A 25667-nucleotide genomic window follows, 5' to 3' on the forward strand; every position below is an offset into this window, starting at 1 on the left:
TACTGAAGCCCGTGCACCTAGAGCCCGTGCTCTGCAACAAGAGAAGCCACCACAATGAGAAGCCCACGCACCTCAACCAAGAGTAGCCCCCATTCACCACAACTAGAGAAAGCCCGCATGCAGCAACGAAGACCCAATGCAGCCAAAAATAATAAATAAAATAAAAATTAAAACACAAACTTTCCAAAACAAACAAACAACAAAAAACCCCACAAACTTTCCAACAATATAAAAAGGATTTAACCAAGTGGGGTTTATCTCAGGAATGAAAGGTTGGTTTAACATCTGAAAATCACATAATATATTAACAGAATAAAAGAGAAAAATCATATCATTTCAATAAACACAGAAAAATTATTTGACAAAATCCAAGGACCATTTGTGATATATATATATATATTCATAGAAGTACTAGAAGAAACATGGATTAATTCCTCTATAATGAGGGAGTAGGGAAAACTTTCCTAATAATAGCTCAAATTCCAGAAGTAATAAGACAAAATGTAATTTCACATACAAAAAAATAAAACTTTGGTATAGAGTAAGACACCTAGGCAAGACACCATAGGCAAAGTAAGAAGACAACAATACAGGAAAAAAATTTCAAGTGGTAGTATCTCTAATATCTTTAAAGAGCATATAAAAATAAAAAAGCCAAGATCTCTAAGAAATTGAGCTTCTGAGGTGAAAAATAAACCATATAATATATGCTAAGAGAAACACACAATAAAACCAACACTGAGATGCTATTTATCATGTATTGGCAAAAATCCAAAAGTTTGAATACTGTTGGCAGAGAAACAAGCACACCCATACATTCCTGATAGTCCTGCAAAATATGGTAGCTGTGGGAGATTTGACAATACTGGTAAAATAACCCTTTGATCACAATCCTATATCTAGGGATCTCTCCCAAAGATAAACTGGCAAAAGTGTTTTTTAAATGTATGCACAGGTCTGTTATTCCTTACAACAGTATTTGTAATAGCAAAAAGGCCAGAAACAACACAAAATCCATCAGCAATTGGTTAAATCAGGATTGGTTAAATAATGTCAGATCCATAAAGTAGATCTCCAGAATATATCATTAAAGGGCAAAGTGGAGAAAAGTGTGTATATACAGTAAAATGTACATTATTTACAAAATTTGCTATGTGCTTAAGCTAAAAAGATAAATATAAACATTTTTAAATGGTTAACTAGAGGGAAAGGAAAAGAACAGTATGAGGGTTAAAAATAGAAGTCTTCTTTGAACATACCTTGTTTTATAAATTTGACTTTGGAATTATGTAAATATTTTACATAATTATAAAACAAAATTAAAGATTTTAAGATGAAGCAAAAGAATCTAAATTAGTATATGGGGGTGGCATAACCCCATAAAAAGGAAGTTTCAATCAACTTAAAACAGTAATTTGTGCATCCCTAGTGGAATAAACCCTAAGGAAAAAAAAAACTTTAACTTTTTTTAGTCACATTATTAGTGGTAGTGTTGGTATTAGTATTCTAATACTATTGTGTGTGTATTGTGGTTAAAGCAAATGAGTAATAATATAACCTGTTATTACTAGAATCTTCTTAGAACTGGAATTCCCTGCAGAGGAGAAAGGAAGAGTAGAAGAGGATAAGTAAAACCCTGAGTTTGCAGGGTTTTATAAATTAAAACCCTATACAAATTCATAATACATTAAAAAAATTTTTTTTCTCCTTTCTGTTGAACAGGCCTCAAAACAGTCACCAATCCTATGGCAGTGAGCATCCTAGCCCATGGATGGTAGTCTTGAAATAATACTTCCCACTAAAGGAAACAAAGATTCTTGACAAAAAAAAAAAAAAAAAAAGGCTAATTCCAGATGTGAGACAAGAAATGTACAAAGGAGGCTATGAGTTAGAGATAAGATGGCAGAGTAGAGGGACTTGAGCTCACCTCCTCTCATGAAAAACACCAAAATCACAACTAACGGCTGAACAACCATCAACAAAAAAGACTCGAACCTACTAAAAGTGATAGTCTACATCCAAAGACAAAAAGAAGCCATAATGAGATGGTAGGAGGGGTGCTTTCATGATATAATCAAATTCCATACCTGCCAGGTGGGCAACCCACAACCTGGAAAATAATTATATTGCAGACAGAGTTTCTCCCACAAGAGTGCAATTTCTGAGCCCCACATCAGGCTTCTCAGCCTGGGGGTCTTGCATCAGGAGGAGGAGCCCCCAGAGCATTTGGCTTTGAAGGCCAGCAGGGCTTGAGTGCCTGAGCTCCACAGGACTGGGGGAAACAGAGGTTCCACTCTTAGAGGACACACACAAGGTTTCACATGCACTGCGAGCTTGGGCCAGACCTACCTGTGGGTCTTGGAGGGTCTCCTGGGGGAGGCAGAGGTCAGCCGTGGCACATGGTGGGGGCAAGGACACTGGTGGTGGAGGCCCCAGTGAATATTCATTGGCATGAGCTCTCCTGGAGGTCACCAGTTTGGTACTGAGACCTGGCCCCATCCAACAGCCTGCAGGCTCCAGTGCTGGGACACCTCAGGCCAAACAACCAACTGGGTGGGAACACAACCCCACCCATCAGCAGACAGGCTGCCTAAAGTAGTCCTGATCCCACAGTTGCCTCTACACATATCCCTTGACACGGCCCTACCCACAAGAGGCAGGACACCCAGCTCCACACACCAGTGGCCACAAACACAGAAAGTTAGACAAAAAGAGTCGGCAGAGAAATATGTTGCAGACAAAGGAACAAGATAAAACTCCAAAAGACCAACTAAATGAAGTGGAGATAGGCAATCTTCCTGAAAAAGAATTCAGAGTAATGATAGTAAAGATGACCCAAGATCTCAGAAAAAGAATGGAGGCATAGACCAAGAAGATACATGAAATGTTTTACAAATAGCTAGAAGATGTAAAGAACAAACAGATGAACAATAACCGAAATGAAAAATACGCAAGAAGGAGTTAATAGCAGAATAAATGAGGCAGAAGAACGAATAAGTGAGCTGGAAGACAGATTGGTGGAAATCACTGCTGTGGAGCAGAAGAAAAAAGAATGAAAAGAAATAAGGACAGTCTAAGAGATCTCTGGGACAACATCAAATACACCAACGTTTGCATTGTAGGGGTCCCAGAAGGAGAAGAGAGAGAAAACAGGCCTGAGAAAATATTCGAAAAGATAATAGCCAAAAAGTTCCCTAACATGGAAAAAGAAACACTCAAGTCCAGGAAGCGCAGTCCCACACAGGATAAAACCAAGGAGGAACACATCAAGACACATATTAATCAAATTCACAAAAATTAAAAACAAAGAGAAAATATTAAAAGGAACAAAAGAAAAGCAGCAAATAACATACAAGGGAATCCCCAAGAGGTTATCGGCTGATTTCTCAGCAGAAACCCTGCAGGTCAGAAGGTAGTGGCATGACATATTTAAAGAGAAGAAAGAGAAAAACCTACAACCAAGACTATTCTACCCAGCAAGGCTCTTGTTCAGAGTTGATGGACAAGTCAAAAGTTTTACAGGCAACCAAAAGCTTAAGAGAATTCAGCATGACCAGACCAGCTTTGCAACAAATGCTAAAGGAACTTCTCTAGATGGAAAAGAAAGGCCACAGCTAGAAACAAAATTATGAATGGGAAAGCTCACCAGTAAAGGCAAACATACAGCAAGGTAGGAAATCATCCACACACAAATATGATATCAAAACCAGCAACTGTGAGAAAGGAGAGTACAAATGCAGGATATTGGAAATGCATTTGAAATTAAGAGACTAGCAACTTAACACAATCTTGTATATATATAGACTGCTATATCAAAACATCATGGTAACCACAAACCAAAAATCTACAATACATACACACACAGACAAAAGAAAAAGCAATCCAAACACAACACTAAAGATAGCCATCAAATCACAAAAGAAGAGAACAAAAGAGAAGCGGAAGAAAAAAAGACCTACAAAAAAAATCCAGAACAATTAAAATGGCAATGGGAACATAATATCAATAATTACCTTAAATGTAACAGACTAAATACTCCAATCAAGTCATAGACTGGCTGAATGGATACAAAAGGAGGACCTGTATACATGCTGTCTACAAGAGACCCATTTCAGATGTAGGGACAAACACAGACAAAGTGAGGGGATGGAAAAAGGTATTCCATGCAAATGGAAATAAAAAGAAAGCTTGAGTAGCAATACCCATATCAGACAAAATAGACTTTAAAATAAAGATTGTTACAAGAGACAAAGAAGGACACTCCATAATGATCAAGGGATCAATCCAAGAAGAAGATATAACAATTGTAAACATATATGCACCCAATGGACTTCCCTGGTGGCGCAGTGGTTGAAAGTCCACCTGCCAATGCAGGGTACACGGGTTCGAGACCTGGTCCGGGAAGATTCCACATGATGTAGAGCAACTAAGCCCGTGCACCAAAACTACTGAGGCTGCGCTCTAGAGCCCGCAAGCCACAACTACTGAGCCCATGTGCCACAACTACTGAAGCCCACATGCCTAGAGCCTGTGCTCTGCAATGAGAAGCCACCGCAACGAGAAGCCCGCACACCGCAACGAAGAGTAGCCCCTGCTCACCACAACTAGAGAAAAGCCTGGGTGCAGCAATGAAGACCCAACGCAGCCAAAAATAAACAAATTAACTAATTAAAAAATATGTATATATATATGCACCCAACATAGGAGAACCTCAATATATAAGGCAAATGCTAACAGGCCATAAAAGGAAAAAATCGACAGTAACACAATAACAGTGGGGGACTTTAACACCCCACTTTCATCAATGGACAGATCATCCAGACAGAAATCACTAAGGAAACACAGGCTTTAAATGACACATTAGACCAGATGGACTTAATTGATAATTACAGAACATTCCATCCCAAAGCAGCAGAATACACATTTTTCTCAAGTGCACATGGAACATTCTCCAGGACAGATCACATGCTGCACCACAAAGCAAGACTCGGTAAATTTACAAAAATTGAAATCATATCAAGCATCTTTTCTGACCACTATGCACTATGAGATTAGAAATCAATTATAAGAATAAAACTGTAAAAAACACAAACACATGGAAGCTAAACAATATGTTACTAATCAACCAAGGGATCACAGAAGAAATCAAAGAGGTAATCAAAAAATACCTAGAGACAAATGAAAATGAAAACAGTGAGTCAACATCTATGGGATGCAGCAAGGGCAGTCCTCAGAGGGAATTTTATAGCAATACAATCTTACCTCAGGAAACAAGAAACATCTCAAATTAACAACCTAAAATTACACCTAAAGCAACTAGAGAAAGAAAAACAAACAAAACCCAAAGTTAGTAGAAGGAAAGAAATCATAAAGATCAGAGCAGAAATAAATGAAATAGAGACAAAGAAAAATATAGAAAACATCAATAAACGAAAAGCTGGTTCTTTGAAAAGATAAACAAAATTGATAAACCTTTAGCCAGAGGCATCAAGAAAAAAGGGAGAGATCTGAAATCAATAAAATTAAAAATAAAGAAGATACAACTGACCACAGATATACAAAGGATCATAAGAAAGTACTACAAGCAACAATATGCCAGTAAAATGGACAACCTAGAGGAAATGGACAAATTCTTAGAAATGTATAACCTTCCAAACCTGAATCAGAAAGAAATAGAAAATGTGAATAGACCAATCACAAGTACTGAAATTGAAACTGTGATTTAAAAACCTACAACAAACAAAAGTCCAAGACCAGATGGTTTCACAGACGAATTCTATCAAACATTTAGAGAAGAGTTAACACCTATCCTTCTGAAACTATTCTAAAACACTGCAGAGGAAGGAACACTCCCAAACTCATTCTATGAGGCCACCATCACCCTGATTACAAAATGAGACAAAGATACCACAAAAAAAGAAAATTATAGGCCAATGAACATAGATACAAAAATCCTCAACAAAATACTAGCAAACAGAATCCAACAACACATTAAAAGGATCATACAGCATGATCAAGTGGGATTTATCCCAGGGATGCAAAGGTTTTTTAATATCTGCATATCATTCAGTGTGATACAAATTTATCTTTTTTCAAAAAAAAGTCTTTTAATTGTTCAAAATAGCACAAAATGACATCGCACTATGGTAATATTGAGTCACGGGGGGTTACTCTACAATAGATGAATGGGCTTACAGTTTCCAGAAATGAGAGATCAAAGGGTGGTCGGGAATAGGGATGGGGGAAAACAATGAGACCAGGTAGTGGGCTCCAAGGTGACCAAACATGACGTTTTCCACACATTAACAAATTGAAGAATAAAAAACATATGATCATCTCAATAGATGCAGAACAAGATTTTGATAAAATTCAACACTGATTTACGATAAAAAGTCTCCAGAAAGTGGGCATAGAGGGAACCTACCTCAACATAATAAAGGCCATATATGACAAGCTCACAGCTAACAACATACTCCCAGTGGTGAAAAGCTGAAAGCATTTCCTCTAAGATCAGGAGCAAGACCAGGATGTCCATTCTTGCCACTCTTACTCAACATAGTTCTGGAAGTCCTAGCCATGGCAATCAGAGAAGAAAAAGACAGAAAAGGAATACAAATTGGAACAGAAGAAGTAAAATTGTCACTGTTTGCAGATGACAAGATACTATACACAGAAATCCTAAAGATGCTATACCAGAAAACTACTAGTGCTCATCAAAGAATTTGGTGAAGTTGCAGGATACAAAATTAATACACAGAAATCTCTCGCATTTCTTTTTTTTTTTTTAACATTTATTATTTATTTGGCTGCAGCAGGTCTTAGTTGTAGGACGTGGGATCTTCATTGCAGCACGCGGGATGTTCACTGCAGCATGTGGGCTCTTTTAGTTGCAGCATGCAGGATCTAGCTCCCTGACCAGGGATCGAACCCAGGCCCCCTGCATTGGGAGCACAGAGTCTTAACCGCTGGACCACCAGGGAAGTCCCTCTTGCATTTCTATACAGTTAACAACGAAGGATAAGAAAGAGAAATTAAGGAAACAATCCCACTTACCATCACAAAGAATAAAATACTTAGGAATAAACCTACCTAAGGAGGCAAAAAACCTGTACTCGAAAACTATGAGACACTGATAAAAGCAACTGAAGATGACACAAACAGATGGAAAGATAGACCACATTCTTGGATTGGAAGAATCAATACGGTCAAAATGATTATACTACCCAAGGTAATCCAGATTCAATGCAATCCTTATCAAATACCAATGGCATTTTTCACTAGAACAAAAGTTTTTAATTTGTATGGAATCACAAAAGACCCTGAATAACCAAAGCAATCCTGAGAAAGAAAAACAGAACTGGAGGAATCAGGCTCCCTGACTTCAGACTATACTACAAAGCTACAGTAATAAAAACAGTATGGTATTGTCACAAAAAGAAAATATAGCTCAATGGGATAGGACAGAAAGCCCAGAAATAAACTCATGTACCTATGGTCAATCTATGACAAAGGAGGCAAGAATATACAATGGAGAAAAGACAATCACTTCAATAAGTGGTGCTGGGAAAACTGGACAGCTACATGTAAAAGAATGAAATTAGAACATTCTCTAACACCATACACAAAAATAAACTCAAAATGGATTAAAGACTTAAATGTAAGACCGAATACTATTTAAAACTCTTAGAGGAAAACTTAGGGCACTCTTTGACATAAATTGCAGCAATATCTTTTTGGATCCACTTCCTAGAGTAATGAAAATAAAAACAAAAATAAACAAATGGGACCTAATTAAACTTAAAAGCTTCTGCACAGCAAAGGAAACTATAAATAAAATGAAAAGACAATCCTCAGAATGGGAGAAAATATTTGCGAACAATGCAACCAACAAGGGATTAATCTCCAACATATACAAACAGCTCAATATCAAAAAACAAAAACCCCAATCAAAAAAATGGACAGAAGATCTAAATAGACATTTCTCCAAAGAAGACATACAGATGGCCAAAATCACATGACAAGATGCTCAACATCCCTAATTATTAGAGAAATGCAAATCAAAACTACAGTGAGGGCTTCCCGGGTGGCACAGTGGTTGAGAGTCCGTCTGCTGATGCAGGGGACACGGGTTCGTGCCCCAGTCCGGGAAGATCCCACAAGCCGTGGAGCGGCTAGGCCCGTGAGCCATGGCCACTGAGCCTGCACGTCCGGAGCCTGTGCTCCGCAACGGGAGAGGCCACAACAGTGAGAGGCCCGCGTACCGCAAAAAAAAAAAAAAAAAAAGAAAAACTACAGTGAGGTACCACTTCACACTGGTCAGAATGGCCATCATCAAAAAGTTTACAAACAATAAATGCTGGAGAGGGTGTGGAGAAGAGGGAACTCTCTCCTACACTGTTGGTGGGAATGTAAATTGGTACAACCACTATGGAGAACAGCATAGGGGTTCCTTAAAAAACTAAAAATAGAACTAGCATATATGATCCAGTAATCCCTCTCCTGGGCATATATCTGGAGTAAATCATAATTACAAAAGATACATGCACCCCAATGTTTCACTGCAGCACTATTTACAATATCCAAGACATGGAAGCAACCTAAATGTCCATCAACACAGGAATGGATAAACAAGATGTGATACACACACACACACACACACACACACACACACACAATGGAATATTACTCAGCCATAAAAAAGAATGAAATAATACCATTTGCAGCAACATGAATGGACCTAGAGATTATCATACTAAGTGAAGTCAGTCAGACAAAGACAAATATCATATGATGTCACTTATACGTGGAATCTAAACAAATGATACAAATGAACTTATTTACAAAACAAAAACAGACCTACAGACTTCAAAAACAAACTTATGGTTACCAAAGGGGAAAGGTGGGAGGGGAGAGGGATAAATTAGGAGTTTGGGATTAACATATACACAGTACTATAAATAGAGAAATCGGGCTTCCCTGGTGGCGCAGTGGTTGAGAGTCTGCCTGCCGATGCAGGGGACGCGGGTTTGTGCCCCGGTCCGGAAACATCCCACATGCTGCGGAGCGGCTGGGCCCGTGAGCCATGGCCAAAAAAAAAAAAAAAAGATAAATCAACAAGGACCTGCTGTAGAGCACAGGGAACTTTACTCAATATTCTGTAATAACCTATATGGGAAAAGAATCTGAGAAAGAATGGAAATATGCATATGTATAACTGAATCACTTTTCTGTACACCTGAAACTAACACAACATTGTAAATCAACTATACTCCAATATAAAATAAAAATTAAATTAAAAAAAGAATAAATTCAATTGCAAAAAAAAAAAAGAAAGAAGAAATGTACAAGGAACCTAGAATATCTTATTATACCAGATATAAAGAAAGCTATCAGACAATTAGAGTCACGTTAAATGACTCTGCAGCCCACTAGTCAACAAGAACCACTGACCAGGCCTGACTACTGCTCCATGGGATGGGAGACACCTGGGATTCTTGACTGCTGGACCCACAAGGACAGCAGGCACTGTAACCACCATTCAAACCTCCTCGTCAATCGCATAGTGTGGGCAAACCTCTGGTCCCAGGAATATGGCCTGGTGGGCCACAGGGGCCTGACGCCCAAGGGCAAGTGTGCAAGAGCTAACTGCAAACGTGTGTCCACCGTGACTCAGCATCGAGGCTCCCTGCAATCAGTTCTCAGGTCTGGCTATGTAGAGACAGATGAGGCCAGAAAAAATTAAAAATGAACCAAAAACCACTGAGCAGAGAGAGGGCAGTATGAGCAACAGTAAGAATAAAAACTCCAACAAGAGGAAGATATATTAGGCTAGTGATTTGTTGAAAATTAAAGCTTCTGAATTATAACACATTTCCCTTTCACTTTTTTTGACCCAGACCAATACCATGTTTATTCCACAAACACTGGGAAGATGGGTTGGAGGTAGAGGTGGGACACAGGTGCAAAGCTGCACAGTCATCAGCAGCCCACTCGCCACACTGAGGGTCCAGCCAGGCAGTGCCTCCAAGTCCACAGGCAGCAGAAGTGAGTGCAGGGAGGGCCCTGAACACCAAGCCCCCTGAAAGCCTAAGGGGCACGGCTCCAGCTGTCCCGGGAAAACCACAAATAAGTAAGAGTGGGGGGGTGGCCCCACCCACACAGATCATCTAATCACCCATCTTCACTCTGGAGGTCTGAAGGATTGCAACGATGACCCCAAAGAGGCCGATGGCACTGCCAAAGATCTCCACAATGAGAATCTTTACAGAGAGGCTGGGGTCCTGCACATCAGCCAAGGTGGCTCCACTGCCCACGATGCCCACAGACTCCACAGAAGAGGTTAGACAGGCCCACTGTGAGGCCAGCCCCAAACAGGGAGTAGCCTGCATGGTAGTTTTGATGGTCAATGGCCTTGGGGTCAGGAGCACTGCAAGGCTCAGCCCTGTTGCTAATGACAATCGCCATGATGATGCCGTAGACGGCCACAGCCTCACAGAAGATGATGCTGATCAGGTTCTTGGTCTTAATCCTTGGGGCCTTCACCCCTTCCCCAGTGATGCAAGAGCCAGTGATGTAGATGCCCCATGCCGTCCCAACCACAGACAGGGAGATAGCTAGGCCAATGCCCAGGTTTGACCACATGACGGGGGAAGTCTCCGTCAGGAACCATGCCACATCAAAGCGGGAGCCCAAGTCAAAACTGGTGTAGCAGATTCCCATGACGAGCAGGCAGGCCCTGAAGGCCACGAAGACCCCGGAGTACAGCAGCACTAGGCCCGTCATGGCGGCAACGACGCCATGGGGGGGCGGGAGCTCAAACCGCGTCCCTGCATCCGCTGTCCACCCTGCAGCCTGTGGGCCCGCCCTGCAGTGTCACCTCCCCTTTCATTTTTATTGTGATTCCTTTTCCCTGTTATTTTTCATTGTACCAGTAACATTATTTTTAGAGGAAAAACACTGAAATACAAACATTAATATATGTATTTGAAAGTAGATATTTTCCCAATACTAAGCACATGCTGTATCATATATTTTCCATGTTGAAAATATTCTTCTCTCTGTGGGAGAGAGCCAGCTGTTTAGTGGTACGCAAAGGAACTTATTTTACCCTTGATCCACGGAACCTCCTAGGGGACACCACTGTAAAATATGTCAATGTTTTTTTTTTCCTGGAAATGGTCTACTAAATATTTAATCTCTTTTCTTTATTATCATCAGAAATTAAAACATTAGCATGAAAAAGTTTAAAATTTCTTAATTATTTTTATTTGGGAAAAGTGTACTCATTAGAATATATGGAATATTAAACCCTAAATAAGAGGACTTTATATCAAAAGAAATATCATTAATCATCTAATATAATGAATGCCAAAAATTCTATTTGTGTTCCTGCCAAAATACAGAAACTTATTTTTAAAAACTGAACTATTACTTTCTTTGTGTGTGTGTGTGTGTGTGTGTGTGTGTGTAATTCAGATGTCATTGCTTATTACATCATTCCATACAATTTTAAGTAAACAGACTTTGAGAAAATATACTGGGAATATTAAACAGATGATGGCAATATTGATGAAAATGTTCAAGTGTTTTACATAAGGTAGTAAGAGGCACCACTGCCACCATCACCCTCCGAAATTTGTATGTTTCACATAAAAAGAGTAAAATAGTTTATTGGCATTTAACTAGCATTATTCTTTGTAATTTATGCACCAAGATACACCTAAACAACTGCAGAATCTTCAGAGCAAAACAAAGCATTTTCTTTCACTAGCAGATATAGAAGTTTCAGTTTCTTTAAAAAACAAGCAAACATGGGCTTCCCTGGTGGTGCAGTGGTTAAGAATCTGCCTGCCAATGCCGGGGACACAGGTTCGAGCCCCGGTCCGGGAAGATCCCACATGCCACAGAGCAACTAAGCCTGTGAGCCACAACTACTGAGCCTGTACTCTAGAGCCTGTGCGCCACAACTACTGAAGCCCGTGTGCCTAGAGCTCCGCAACCAGAGAAGCCACCGCAATGAGAAGCCTGCGCACCACAACGAAGAGTAGCCCCCGCTCACTGCAACTAGAGAAGGCCCACTCGCAGTAACAAAGACCCACTGTACCCAAGAATAAAAATAAAATAAAATAAATTTAAAGACCAAAAAAACCAAGCAAACAAATCAACACAACTACACACACAACCCCAAAACAAAAGTTGGCCTATTTCAGTGGTCCTGAATTTTGATGTTTCTATTGTATTAATTAAAGAAATAAAATGTGATTCAGCATTTAAAAATGAGACTGATCTTCTTCACCATAATTATACTTACTTTATAATTCAAACGATTTAACTGAAGCCGATGTTAGCCCAGCAAAAACCATGGATACAACTCAAACTGCTCTTTGGCTAAGAAAATTTCTTTAAAAGTTGAATATTCTTTAAAAACTCAAACCCAAGCTGCACAGGTGTAACTTTAAGAACCTACAACTGACCCTTCCAGAAACCACAGCCGTAGTTCCAAGTGTTTTGAAGCTGGGGAACATATACAGAATCACTGTAAATCGCACATACACATCAGTAACTTCCTGATAAAACTGTACTAATAGTTTCCTCTATTACTGACTAAAAAAATAAATCAAGCAGGTACTACAGTTCAGCATTTAAAAGACTTCTATGCCTATTTTTACAAAGATGCTTGGGCTGAGACATACATTTGTATACTTGAAAACAAACAAGGCTTGAAATGTGGTTTTATGTGAAACCACTTAGAAGAACTCAGTCATCAAAAAACTAAAAATACACAACAGATAAATAGGAATTTATTAAAACCACTGTCTCTAACAATATGAAAATTAAATATCAAGGCATCTTTTACTCTCATCTTGGTGTATGCAGCAAAGAGAAGTGTTTTAAATAGGAACCAGCACTTCTATTTCAAATGCTTTCTAATACATTTGGCAGATTTTTTTCCTTTCTCCTATTCCACATTCCGTTGAAAGCTCTCATGATCAAACATCATGACCCAAACCAAAAGAAAAGTATAAACAGATACTGACTTATTAAAAAGCAGTTCACCCTTGAAAAATAAAAAGGAACTACAAGGAATATTCTGTATAGGGAATTTCCTGGTGGCTCAGTGGTTAGGACTCTGTGCTCTCACTGCCGAGGGCCCGGGTTTGATCCCTGGTCAGGGAACCAGGATCCCGCGTGCTGCATGGTAAAAAAAAAAGAATTATGCATAAAGTTCAAATACTAGTATTTAAATTTCTCTGAAGCAATTTGCGCTTCAGTAATTAAGAGAAAGAAGGGATGAAGACTTAAACACGAGAAGCCTATTAATATGGATCACGCTGTGGACTCGTTCACTCAGTAGTCTGCTCTGTTGAGAAGAGAATTTGAAAAGGGCTTCATACTCCCTTAAAAAACAAAAATCACATTCACCAGAATAAGATCATTTAAATTAACACTGATTATATATAATTCCCCATATTTGTCCACTTATGAAGCTCAATTTCTTCATAAAATATACTAAACAGTAACATTTTCACCTTTTATTAAGGCAAGTTTGGGACTTTTATGTTTGTAGAGTAACAGGCCATAGCATGTAATCTTGCCAGCCCTCCCGCCCCCATCAAGTGTGAATGTGATCAAGCCTCTACCCCCAGCTACCAACCTATGAAACTACAGATGTTAGAAGAACATGTTAAATTATTTATGCCTAAAGGATCCAATCAGCAAAATCCAGATCTTGGAAAACTGTACAGGACAAATGACCCAATTTCTTCAGCAAATTGGAAAAAAATACAAAGTTGTAGAGGAGGAATCTGTGGTCACTTGAAAGATTTATCAACTAATGGCCTTGTGTAGACTTTAGTTCAGTACCAATTCAAACAAACTAAAAATAAATATGCCTCCACACAAACACCTGTACATAAGCAATTATTCGTAACAGCCAAAAAAATGGATAAACAAAGCCTGGTAAATCCATACAAAGGAATATTATTCAGCCACAACAAGGAATGAAGTTCCTTATTCATGTTACAACAGATCAACCTTAAAAACTTTATACAAGTGAGGGTGTTACCGAACCAGGTTTGTTCTGCCGGATGCGCAGAAAGTCAAAATGGTGAGACGCCGAGGTTTGCAGCAAAGTGAGACGGGAAGACAAATCTCAAATCTGCCTTCCCAAAGGCAAGGGGCTCAGGTATTTATGGGAAAAAGAACAAAGAAGCAGGGCACTCTGAGGCGTGGAGAGAGAGGAAAGGTTATTGGAAAAAGGTGTGATAATTGTTCTGGGCAGGCCTCTCTGCACGTTCAATATGTCACAAGTGGATGCTCCCGTATGCCCAGCTGAAGGGTCAGTGGTCCTATCCAGTCCTAAGCAGCTCGGCTCAAACCAGACAGAGCTGACTCTTGGCTCAACTTGAAGCCGAGGCAGCTGACTCCAAGTTCCTGGAAAACACCTTGGGCAAACATATTGTTTAAGCTACGTGCTGCTTGGAGGACCCGAAAGTCTTAAAACTTTGATTAGTGAAGGAAGGTGACATGGATTGCACCATGGTTTCAAATGAAGCCAGACATAAAAGACCACATATTGTAATTATTCCACTTATATGAAATATCCAGAAGAGGCATACCCACAGAAATTAATTTGGAAATGGGTAGCGACTGCTAATGGATACAGGGTTTCTTCTAGGTGTGATGAAACTAGTGGTGATGATTGTACAATTTTGTGAAAATACTATAAACCACTGGGCTGTACACTTTAAAAGGGTGAATTTTATGGCATGTGAATTGTGCCTCAGAAAATACAGCATTCGTGGGACAAATGGAAATTTGAATACTGACTTGCTACTTGATAATATCAACAGTTTATAATATTAAAAAAAATTTATTTTTTGAGATACATTCTCAAAAATTTACAGATGAAATACGATGCTAGAATTCGCTTTAAAAATAATACAGAATAGGTGGGAAATCATTATTTTGAGTAAGGATTACATCAGGCAAGAATCATCAGTGGATTCTGTAATGGTCCTAACATATGTCCACCAATTCTTTGATATTCTCCCTTCAAGAGTTGGGACTTCAGGGAATTCCCTGGCGGTCCAGTGGTTAGGACTCGGCACTTTCACTGCCAAGGGCACGGGTTCAATCCCTGGTCAGGGAACTAAGATCCCACAAGCCGCGCAGTACGGCCACAAAAAAAAAAAAAAAAAGTTGTAACTTAAAAAAAAATTTGGAGTTAAATTTCCCTTCTCTGGAATGTGGGCTGGACTTGGTCCCTCACATCTAATGACTTGACTGTAGAGGAGGTGACAGTGTGTGACTTCTAAGACTAGGTCACAAGGCTTTGCCCTCTCCTTGCCCTCTCAGGGATCACTTGCTCTAGATGAGGCCAGTACCATCCTATGAGGACACACAAGCAACCCCAGGGAGAGGCCCATGTGGCAAGGAACCGAGGCCTCCTCAGTTCCCACTAACTAAGATCCCACAGGCTGTACGGTGCGGGGGGTGGGGGGGGAAGTTCTAAAGAACACAATTGACAAAATTGGAATAAGAATGGTACAGTAGATAAAACTATTGAGTCAATGTTCAATTTACTGAGGTTAATAATTATACTATGGTCTATAAAAGAATATCCTTATTCTTAGGAAATACACAATGAAGTATTTAGGGATAAAGGGTTGTGATGTATGTTACACTCAAATCGCTCCCCCAAAAAAGTGTGTGTGTGTGTGTGTGTGTGTGTGTGTGTGTGTGTGAGAGAGAGAGAGAGAGAGACCTACAAATGAAGCAAATGCAATAAATATTAATAGATGAAAGTAAAGGGTAATGGGTATTTGGTTTTTTTACTATTTTCATTTTTGCAACTTATATGTAGGTTTGAAATTATTTCCAAATAAAAACTTTAGAAAATCATATGGCAGGCTTCCCTGGTGGCGCAGTGGTTAAGAATCCACCTGCCAATGCAGGAGACACGGGTTCGAGCCCTGGTCCAGGAAGATCCTGCATGCCGTGGAGCAACTAAGCCCATGCACCACAACTACTGGCCTGTGCTCTAGAGCCTGAGAGCCACAACTACTGAGCCCTGTGTCACAACTACCAAAGCCTGCACGCCCTAGAGCCTGTGCTCTGCAACAAGAGAAGCCACAGCAATGAGAAGCCTGTGCACCGCAACAAAGAGTAGCCCCCACTCACTGCAACTAGAGAAAGCCCGCGCACAGCAACGAAGACCCAACGCAGACAAAAAAAAAAAAAAAAAAAAAATCATACGGCAAAAATATTCTACGGGAGGGAGGAAAATAAGTGAGGGTAAAGATGAAAAAGATTGACTATAGGGGACTTCCCTGGCAGTCCAGTGGTTAAGGCTTCCAATACATAGGTTGTGGGTTCGATCCCTGGTCAGGGAGCTAAGATCACACATCCTCAGGGCCAAAAAACCAAAACATAAAACAGAAGTAATATTGTAACAAGTTCAATAAAGAGTTTAAAAATGATCCACATAAAAGAATCTTAAAAAAAAAAAAGAAAAAGATTGACTAAAATTGATGAGTACTGAAGCTGAGTGGTTTATTATAAAAGGCTTAGGAACTTCCCTGGTGGTCCAGTGGTTAAGACTCTGAGCTACCCCCAATGCAGGGGGCCTGGGTTTGATCCCTGGTCAGGGAACTAGATCCCGCAGACCTGGCACAGCCAAATTTTTTTTTTTTTAAAGGAAGTTTATTATACTCTCCTACTTTTGTATGTATTTGAAAATTTCCACAATGAAGGTAAACAACACTGAAGCGACTGAACTTGAAGATCCCCTATGTCTCTCTGAGTTCAATGGTTTTTTTGAGCATGGTGGGTTATGGATGATGTGAATTTGAGTTTCACCTTCGTTCAAGTTTTTCCTCCAAAAATTGGGGATAATAATTTCTACTAACAGGATTATTAACTTTATATTACACATGTCAAAGTTGTTAGCACGTTCTCTAGCATATCCAATTGTTCAATATGTGTCAGTAATAATTATTACTATTGGATGAATAAGTGAAATATAAAGATTAATTTCCACTTGAGGTTAAAAGAAGTATTGTCTTCGGAGTTTGTTGTTAAGGGATTAGACCTGCATAACCACGACCATTATAGGCATAAGGTTGGAATAGGTCCACCCTGGGTTCTGCGGAAAGAACAACGTCCTTATAATTAATTAGGTTAACTCCTATGCGTTGAGAAATTTTTTTTTTTTTTTTTTTGCGATACGCGGGCCTCTCACTGTTGTGGCCTCTCCCGTTGCGGAGCACAAGCTCCGGATGCGCAGGCTCAGCGGCCATGGCTCACGGGCCCAGCCACTCCGCGGCATGTGGGATCTTCCCGGACTGGGGCACGAACCCGCGTCCCCTGCATCGGCAGGCGGACTCCCAACCACTGCACCACCAGGGAAGCCCAAGAATTTTTTTTTTAACAGGATGTAACAGAGTCCTCTATTTACCCAAAATATCTTGACCAGAGCCCCCAGTAAAAGTACAAGACATAAAATTAGGAGCTTTTCCATCATTAAACAAAGGACTGGTGGAATCAAGCCTGCATTAAAAGTTGTGGTAAAACACACATAAAATTTACCATGTTAAGTAATTTTAAGTGTACAGTTTGGTGGCATTAAGTACATTCAAATTGTTGTGCCAGCATCACCACCATACACCTCCAGAACTTTTTATCTTGCAAAACTGAAACTCTGTACCTATTAAACAATAGCTCCCCATTCCTCCCTCCCCCCAGCCTCTGGCAACCACCCTTCTAATTTCAGTCTCTGTGAGTCTGACTGTTGTAGGTAACTCACACCAGGGGAATCAATACAGTAGTTGTCCTTTTGTGACTGGCTTATTTCACTGAATGCAATGTTCTCGTGGCTCATCCACATTGCAGCACGTATCAGGTTTCTTTCCTTTTTAAGGCTGAATAATATTCCATTGTACGTATATGTATCCACCATATTTTGTTTATCCAGCGATGGACACTTGGGTTGTGCACACCCCGTGATGACTGTGAAAAATGCTGCTATGAACCTGGGTGGACATATATCTCCTCCAGTCCCTGCTTTCAATTTCAAGCTTGGATTTTTACAATTTGTGGGAGAAAGTTGTATTTTAAATTCCTCTTACCATCTGGCATTTAATTTGTTTGTTTGATGTGTTTAAGTGACCGGTAAGGGGACAATGATAATGCTTTTCCTGATAAAATACTAACATGAATGGTCTTGACCTATTCATAATAGCTAAGCTTCCGTTTCATTTCAGGTGAGTCCCTTCACGTGCAACACTACTCACATGACTACTGGAAAGTTATTTCGATTGGAGGGATTTGAAATAGCAACGTTGTTTTAGGCTTTGGATGCTGGGTGAGGATGGGGAGAACTGAACCTGGTCAAGTTCATGGGAAAGGGCCTGGTTTCTCTTCAGCAAAAGTCTTCCTCTTTGAGGCCTGAGAACTGTTACTCGCTCACGTTTGATTTTCCCCGTGCACCCCCGTACGATGGCACTTCTTCCCTCTTTCCTGGAGGGTTACATAATTATGCAGCTCGACATCGTGGGCCTTTTCCCCCCAGACAGTACTTTCTGGAACTGCTAGATTTCCAGATGAGAACTGTTTATTCTGGATCAGACTTAAGTTGGTCATCTGAATTCTCGTGGGTATGGAGAGTTTTTCTTACCCTTGGCCTACTTTTTGTGCTGCTAAATATCCTCTTACAGTTCCACCAAGCACTTTGTAAGACAGAAAGAGTTGAAAGCACTGCTTCTTTTGCTTTCTCAGTTCCTCTGGCTGTTTCAGTGCGTCAGTTACATGGTGCTTCTCTGGTAAGCCACAACCACAGAGGAAGGAAAGGAAGGTTTTGTTCATGTCACAATGCAAGTCAAGTGCCTACTATGTGCCGTGCTCCAGGCCTCATGGTTCATTACAAAACCGGAACAGTAAGGATGGTGATAGAAATACATCCAGGGCTCAGTTGGGGGAAAAAAAGCACTGAAGGCCTGAGGGCTCTAATTCCCATGCAGTGTGCTTGTATTCTGTGTCCTGGCACAGTTCAGAAGCAGAAAATCACCATTGTGTTATTGACCTCATCTATCAACTCATTTTTCCATGTTCCCATAGCAACGTGGGAGAAACTGAGAAAAGATATAGGAAAGAGGAAGAAAAAACGCAGGGGAAGCAAGCTGGCCTCCTGCTTCCTCTGTATACTTCAGTAGATCCTGCATTTTCCTCTTCTCCTCGTTATCCCAGTTTCCACAGTGATTGTTCCGATAGCTGTCAAGTGTGACCATGAACATCGCACTCACTAGTATAACACTGAAGCATCATAACTCAGTCCTCCTCTGTTGGTTGTTCCCAGTTTTTCATTTTTCACTATAATGAAAAATGCTATGACAAAGAACTCCATGCACATGGCTTTTTTCTTTTTTTTTTTTTTTTTGCCTTTTGGATTATTTCCTTGATATTAACTCTTAGGAATGGAATGCCAAGCAGGCTTGGGGAGGGGGATTAAGTCCGTTTACATTGAGTTGGACGCTCTCCTGATGAAGGTACAGGGTCATAAAAATGTTCATGCCTGCGTTTTCGACACTCCTTAAAAGTACATCTCGTTGAAAGCAATGAAATAAGCATTAGCTTAACATTCACACACACTCAAAAAAGAACTCCGCTGGAGTGTGCAGGAACTCGATACAGTACAGGAAGCACTGTGTCGTGGAGACCTAAATAAGGAAGGAATAAACAGTCAAGTACTGGGGAAGGCATCCTCTTCAGTCACATCATCCGGGAGGATTTCGCTGGAGTAGCTTTCCACCTAAGAGAGGATTTGAAAACCACCGATCTACCTCCTTTCTTTTATTCAGAACATAGGCCCAGAGAAGTCTTTTTTTAACATGCCCAAGGTCACATAACAGGCTAGGACTGTATTCTGCCTTCAGCTTTTGGGGTTCTCTGTACAGACATCCTCTCCTAGTAAGTAAGGGAAACTGAGGTAGCGATTGGAACCCAAGGGAGGAGGCCCTGAGGGAGGTGGCCCACGTGCTTCCTTGGGCCTTTCCTCTCTCCTCTTCCCATCTCTCTCCCAGCCTAGAGGGATGAGAAACACCATCTTAAATCGGGTGGTGGAGCCTTCATTTTATTGTTTTCCTTTATACCCTACACATTGGATAAAAATTCATTTGAATCTCTTCAGTTGTTAATTTATAAAGAATTAAAAATTGTTGAAAGCAAATGTGTATTCAAAGCTAACTGCGTATCAGATACACTGCCGGTGCGTGTGCTTAGAAAATTCACACTTTCCTTTTATATCCAATTATGCTGTTCATTTCTGGTCCCCCCTCCTCAAACCCTAGGAATTCACACCATTTTCTTCATTTTCCTTTCACCTGTCTGTGGATTGTGACCTTTCACCTTCCAGTTACATATATCTTCTCCCTTCTCCCAAAGTCACAAATCAGAACTGTCCATGCATCCAATGTTTACTAAGGGCTTACTACGTCCCAGGCACTGTTCTAGTCCCTGAAGACACAGGAGTGAATAAATCAGAAAGAAATCCCTCCTCACTTTCTATGGGAGAAGATGGACAATAAACAAATATGAACACAAATAAATGCATCGACAACACATTCGTCATCTAAACCCACTGCACCCATGGGAAACCCAAGGTTCAGAGGTGGTGAGTAATAAGCAAGTGTGGGTGCTGGATTTCAAACCCAGGCCTGTCTACATCCAATTTATGAGATCCTAACTTGTAAGCTACAAAGCCCTGAGCAAAAGCAAAGACTGATGCTGATTACTGTTGCCAAAGTCTAGCAAAATGAAAATGCAGGCACTTTTTTTTGGTAATTTTCACTTGTCAGAGACACCAGCCTTTTTGGGTTTGCAGTTTTCTTGAAAGATGTGCCTGAAAAATGGAAACCATATTCCTTCCATTGACCATGCCTACCTAACTCCAGAAACAAATTACAGTTTGAAATGGTTGGGGTTTTTATTATTAAAAATTTTAAAAATGTGTCTTATGTGTACAATTTGATTTTAACTATGTATATACTTATGAAACCACATAGATCAAGTGAAATAGTTGATTTTAATCAACACTATGCTTGGCCTTGATATCTGTCACAGCTTGAAAGTAGATAAAGTATCTTTTGGTCCCCAAAGAAAACAACTTGATGTTTCTGTTCGAAATGCTTTGTTTTGTGAAGTTGATATAAAGGCAGTTGCACTTTCCAAAACTTTCCAGCTTACTTGATGGAAAGTATTTCATACTCCTGACCCTGGGAAGGCAGCTACCTCATCCAACAGAAGTCCTCAACATACAGATGACCCCTTACAGGTACTTCTTTTCCTTCCTGTATCGGCAGGGATTTCCCCCCTCCTCACTCTTTCCTTAATCCTTGTATTCTCACCAAGAGTGATCTCCGGTGGTTTCTATACTTCTCAGGTTCCTTCTGGCTTTAGCATCCCCAAAGACTGTTCTCTTCCTTCTTTCTCCTCTGTCATCACTCCATAACCGTTCCTAGGCCTATACTCACTGACCTGCTCTTCTGCATCACAGGCCACAGGCCCCCCCTAGGGTGGACTGAAAATCTGCTCTTATCTTTACTGTCTCTACTCAAAATCTTAACCATCTTCACTCAAGGAGCAGTGTGAATGCCACCTCCTACAGGAAGCCTTCTCTGATTGTCCTAGCTGAAAGGACTGCCATGGCACTTTACTGGACCTCTCAAGACACTCATCACATTTTTCACTATCAAATTTTTTTTATCAGATCTCCTCTTGTCTCCTGGAGCCCCGACAGCACCTCACCCACAGCAAGTAGTTTTGTGACTGAAACTTGACTTACTCCTGCTGGGGCTATGCAGACAGGAGCTATGTTTTCAGCTGTCAAGCTGTAAGTTACATTCTTCTGCCTGTTGTGCGGAGCATTTCAGTTCTCTAGCACCTTCTACTATACTTCAGTACATACTCTGGCTTTCTGACATGCAGGCTTTTATGAGCTGAGACACAGCTCCCATAAACAACATTGTCCATTTAGGAAACCCATTCTGCATTCCCTAAGAATTGTATCAGAAACCTTGGAAATACAATCTGCTCTTCAAGGGAGAATAGTCACAGAATTTAACCTGATAATTTAAAAGGAAACAAAAAAAACGTTTTCCAACCAGTAGTAGTGACTAGTATCCTTCATTTCCAAGGAGACCCAAGAGGAAAAATTCTAAGTATTCATTAAGCCCAGATGCTCAAAGGAGTGGAATTAATGGCACACAAAATAAAAATGTTTTAAACTTCGAGTCTCAAAATGTAGGATCTATCACTAATAGAAAAACACACTTTAAAAGTTGTAAAATATAAGATTTTAAAATTTCAGGGACTTCCCTGGTGACACAGCGGTTAAGAATCTGCCGGCCAATGCAGGGGACACGGGTTCGAGCCCTGGTCCAGGAAGATCCCACATGCTGCAGAGAAACTAAGCCCGTGGGCCACAACGACTGAACCTGCGTTCTAGAATCCACGAGCCACAACTACTGAACCTGCACGCCACAACTACTGAAGCCCACGTGCCTAGAGCCCGTGCTCTGCAACAAGAGAAGCCACCACAATGAGAAGCCTGCGCACCACAATGAAGAGTAGCCCCCGCTCGCCGCAACTAGAGAAAGCCCGCGCGCAGCAACAAAGACCCAACGCAGCCAAAAATAATTTATATGTATTAAAAAAAGATTTTAACATTTCAGTCCTTATGCTTTTAAATGACCATAAAGTGGGTAACACACAAAAAATACTCATTTATCTTCATCTGTTAAAACCTTACCTGGAATTTCCATTTCTAAGGCATTTAGTGGGAGTGAATGATCTATCGAGGGCACTGAGGCTTTGGCGTTTCATGGATGATCTTGTACAAAGAACCAATTCAGGATTCCTGCAGCTGAAGACGGTGCAGCGTAACTTCTGTCTCCGTGGTTTCTAGGAAGTGCTGCTGACTGACTGTTTTCTAGGGCAGAGCCAGGGGGCAGGTGGAAAGGCTACTTTTCAGATTCTCTTCTGTCCTACTTTGGGCTAATCATTCCTCAGTGCACATGGCTCATCTGGTAACGCTGATCAGAATAAAAATTCCATGGATTAGATCGAATATAAATGAAAGTCCGGATGTTAACTGCAGATGGACTTTTAGAACATACGAAGCATTCCCTTCCTGCTTGTAAACTTTAGGAAGAAACAGTGAGTTTCGCCCAGGTTTATCAACATGGTGGTGGCGGCACGGGTCTCTTGGGTCTCCCCTTTGCCAAAAAGAGTAACCTCAGCAGATGCTTAAGTGTCCTCCGGGCTCTCCCGGCACCGCCCACAATCACTTTAGAGCCGCTCCTCGTTCACAAGCCCCCACCCCCCCACCCCCGCTAGTCTAACGGCTGGAGAAATCAAAGGAAAACAGTTCTTAGGGTGACATCAGGGTGACTGGTTTTTGACTGAGGGCTGGGTCCATAGGAGTTTTGTTCTGGGGCCCATTGTTTGGGGCAAATGGGATTTAAAGTTGGTACAAAGCTAAGAGATTGGGCCCTTGAGGAAAAGGAAGGCGGTGATGGCTGAGTTCAGAGAGACATCACTAGAGCTAATGGCCATGCAAATGCAGTGGTGCCCAACCCAGAATGAACTTTCTCAAATGCAGCACCCAACCTGCCACTTGCCCTTGGAGAGCCCTTTAAGGTTCTCCCCTGCCCTTTTAGATCAAGTCCACCCCCCCTCTGCCAGGCTGACAGGTATCTCTTTTTCCAAACCTGGCCTTATCTTACAGCCTCATCTCTTGCCCATCCCCCCTTGCCATTTAGGTTCCAGTCACACCAAAGAACATTCACTGCTTCCCAGTCTTTGCCTATGTTGTTCTCCTAGGTCCTGGAGCCCTTTGTATCTAAACCCACCTCACTCCTAAAACTATCACTTAGCCTTCAGGGGAAGAAACATCTACTCACCCCTGCCAAAAAGGAGCTGGCCACCTGCTCAAACACACTGGGCTGACCTTTGACCCAGCCTCTTTACCCACTATGGTAACCATCCATTCTCCCCCTGCTATGTGGGTGGCATGTACTGTGTGTGTACACAGTAGGCACTCAAATACTTGATGGGAAGAAGGTAGGGTTTAAAATGCAGTGTGAGGGACATGGGTTAGTTCTGAAAGTGACTTCCCAGGGCAAGTAGCCAAAGATGTGCACATCTTGGATCTCTGGAGGCCAGTGTGAGTCTCTGCTTCGGTGCTAAAAGTCCTTAGGGCTTGTGGCTGCCCAGGACAGTTCCGGACACACCGGACATTTATGTGATTGCTAGACTTGGAGAACATCAGCCCTTCAAAGTAAAAAAAAATTGGGTTCCCTCCTCTGTCTTCAAAAACTCATGCTGAGGCAAAGTTTTGCACAGGACCTGTAACAAAATGAGAAAAATAGGGACAAATTAAACTCATACAACACAAAGAGTTACTAATTTGATTTAAAGGATTCTCCTTTACTCTGACCCTATGCTCTTCCCATGTTTTGGTATTAAAACGTCTTTGTAAAAAGTGACAGTGATAAGAGAAAGACAAATATCATATGATATGGTTTATATATGGAATCTAAAAAACTGATACAAATGAACTTATTTACAAAACAGAAATAGACTCACAGACATAGAAAACAAACTTAGGTTACCGAAGGGGAAAGGGGAAAGGGGACAGGGGTGGGATAAATTAGGAGTTTGGGATTAAAATATACACACTACTATATATAAAATAGACAACCAACAAGAACCTATTGTATAGCACAGGGAACTCTACTCAGTATCTTGTAATAACCTATAATGGAAAATAATCTAAAAAGCAGTGCGTGTATATATATATTATATATATATATAATATACATACATAAAACTGAATCGCTTTGCTGTACACCTAGAACACAACATTGTAAATCAACTATATTTCAATAAAAGGTTTTTAAAAACCAATAAATAAATAATATATAAATAGAGTCCTTACTTGGCCAAATAAGAAGTGCCAAAACTTTCTAGCCATATCGGGGAGGGGAGGGCGGAGTGGGGACTGGGAAAGAAATCTCAGGTGAAGAAAGCCCTAAATGTGAAGGGCAAAACTGAAAAACTCCTAGAAGATTACAGAGAATATCCTTATGACCTTGAGGTAGAGAAAAGTTTCTTAAATAAAACACAAAAAGGTATGATTTCCTCTAATCATAAGAGGAAAGATAAATTTGACTACATTAAGAACTCTATGCATCAAGAGACCATAAAGAATGAAGGTAAGTCACGGAATGAGTATCTGCAACACACATAACTGACAAAGAAATAGTATCCAGAAATCCATCTATCTATCTATAGATTGAGGTATACACACATACATACACACTCGTAAAATTAAAACGCAAGCAAATAAGAAACAGATAACCTAACAGAAAAATGGGTAAAAGACGAATAGGCATTTCACAAAAGTAGAAATCTAAATAGTCAATAAGTAAATTAAAAAGTACTCAATTTTATTTGTACACAGGGAAATGCAAATTAAAACCCACAAGGAGATACCATCTTACACCCATCAAATCAGCAGAAATTTAAATTCCTGGTGATACCAAAGCATGGGAGACAATGTGGAACAATGTTGTTCTCATTCCCTGCTGGTGGGAGGGTAAAATGGTATC

General features: G+C 40.5%; 1 protein-coding gene and 1 pseudogene across 3 annotated transcripts in view; both read right to left on the bottom strand.

Moving 5' to 3' along the window:
- The window catches only part of AVL9 (AVL9 cell migration associated), a 94791-nt gene that overhangs the window by 3401 nt on the left and 65723 nt on the right, over positions 1-25667 (bottom strand). For all 3 annotated transcript variants that reach the window (XR_003431943.1, XR_003431942.1, XR_003431941.1), the window contains one exon: positions 22805-24402. The gene's annotated coding sequence lies outside the window, so the exon portion shown is untranslated. The remainder of the gene's footprint in view (positions 1-22804; positions 24403-25667) is intronic.
- Positions 9766-11862, bottom strand: LOC113618253 (V-type proton ATPase 21 kDa proteolipid subunit pseudogene; annotated as a pseudogene).

The sequence above is a fragment of the Aethalodelphis obliquidens genome, unplaced genomic scaffold (assembly GCF_003676395.1).
Source record: "Aethalodelphis obliquidens isolate GAN/ISIS:26980383/991018 unplaced genomic scaffold, ASM367639v1 scaffold5, whole genome shotgun sequence".
Classification (NCBI taxonomy): domain Eukaryota; kingdom Metazoa; phylum Chordata; class Mammalia; order Artiodactyla; family Delphinidae; genus Aethalodelphis; species Aethalodelphis obliquidens.